A 2,344-nucleotide genomic window follows, 5' to 3' on the forward strand; every position below is an offset into this window, starting at 1 on the left:
TGTGGGTGATACATAATTGCATATTATGTACATCCTGCCTTGTGTGTTATTCATGACTTGTATGTATATTAGTATTTATGAAATAAACCACATACTGGCTATCTTTCTCTTACAATGGGGCTCAGACACAGGTGACTGAAATCTTCAAATCAGCAGTGTGTGTGTGTCTGTGTATCTGTGTGTGTGTGCGTGTGGTGTTTGTATGTGTGTTTGGAGACTTCTGATTTGCACTCATGACTTCAATTAGTTCCTTAAGTGACCTCCTTCTCATGGACGTAACCACTGCTCTAAGTGACTATTTCCTAAAAAGGGTCTTTTATCATTTTCATATACCTGTGTGAGTCAGTGGCTCAGAGGTTTGTAACCCTTGCACATTCACTTAATGTCCCAGGCAAAGGAATGTTAGGCGTGTTGCTGAGTGAAGTTAGAGCACAGAGTCTCACCAAATGGCGGCAAGACCTTGGGAGAGTCACTCAACTATTCGGCCTCGCTTTACATATCTAGAAAATGGAGGCTTACAGGCCTTCTGTAAGTATTTATGGCTTGAATAGAAGTTAATGTATGTGAGAGTCTTTTGTCAACTGGAAAATATATAAATATAAATGACAGACAGGCACCAAGAAAATTTTGGACAACTTCAGTCTCCTTGCAACCCTAAAATAACATACTGTCTCTGGCACTCACAACCAGTGAAAAGAGAGATTTCCATGTTAAAAGCATAAGTGATGATCACACAATATTAAGTTGAACTATATGAGGTAACCAATATTTGATCTATAGAAAATGGCAATTATAGAAGTAGGACAATAGTTCAATATATATATTTATTTATAGGGATATATATATGTACTGTATTCATATATATCCATACATATGGTGTGTATACATATATATATATATATATACATATATAAACACACACACACACACATATATATATATGTATGTATACATACACACACACACACACAGTTGACCTTTAAACAACATGGGTTTGAACTGCACAAGTTCATTTACACATGGATTTTTTTGATAAATACAGTACAATACTATAAATGTGCTTTCTCTTCCTTATGATTTTCTTAATAACATTTTCTTTTCTCTAGCTTACTTTATTGTAAGAATACAGTATATAATACACATACAAAGTATGTGTTAATCAACTATTTGTTATTGGTAAGGCTTCTGGTCAACAGTAGGCTATCTATTAGTAATTAAGTTTGGGGGGAGTCAAAAGTTATATGACTGTGCATGGGAGTCAGCACCCCAACCCCCATGTTATTTAAGGGTTGACTGTATATCTCATATATATGTGTATGTGTGTGCATGTGTGTGTGTGTGTGTGTATATATATATATATATATATATATATATATATTCCCATATGTATGTCTACATATATTCCATCTGAGTATATGTATATGCATAGATGGAATGTAGAGATAGATGGAATATATATGTATACAAACACTCCCATCTGTGTGTGTGTGTGTATGTATCCCCTTAGGTATATATGGACATACATGTATCCTATTTCTAACAGCAACTTGTTGCCTATGGAACAATTTCTTAATGGCTTAAATGAGAAAATTACCCTAATTTTTAGTGAAACAGCAAAGATTTTATCTGATAATGGAAGGCTGATGTGTGTATTTAATTAGGAAACATAAGTAAAGCCTTTAAGCATAGTGCCTGGCACATAGTATAACCCCCCAAATGTTCACCATTATTATGGAAGATTGTTTGAGAGGTATTCTAGTTTAGGAGTTGTTCTGGCATTCAGGTGGGGTTTGAATGACCCCCCATTTCTAGAGTGCTAGTGAGCTTACAGCTGTAGATGACTGTGATCCAGCCAGGTTCACAGGAGGAATGTGACAACACTCCAACAAGGCCACCTCAGTGATGGCATCGCATGTCACTTTAAGGCAGAAACAACTGATACTAGTTTGCCAAGGACCATCTACTACTTCTGCCACAGTGAACTGTTTTCATCTGGCTCTGTCTTGGTGTCATAAATTATCCCAGTATATGGGACCTTGCTTTTCTTGTCCACCACTACATTCTCAGTACTTAGCAGAGGGCCAGGTTCAATCTCAACATTCAGTAAATAATGGTCAAATGAAACAGTGAATGCTCTCTTGTTTCTGTGCAATGAGGTCTTGTTGGCTGCTTTTGGTTATAATGTTTTCCTAGAGCCAGACTGGGACAGACTGAAGATGCATGCATCCACAGGTGTGAGAAATTAATAGGAATGTAGTTTAAAATGCATTGTTTTCTCAGAATATTACAGTATGGAATGTGTCCCTATCATTCTTCCTGATATTTCCAATCCTCCTTTATCCCC

Source organism: Panthera onca, chromosome D4, assembly GCF_046562875.1.
Source record: "Panthera onca isolate mPanOnc1 chromosome D4, mPanOnc1 haplotype 2, whole genome shotgun sequence".
Classification (NCBI taxonomy): domain Eukaryota; kingdom Metazoa; phylum Chordata; class Mammalia; order Carnivora; family Felidae; genus Panthera; species Panthera onca.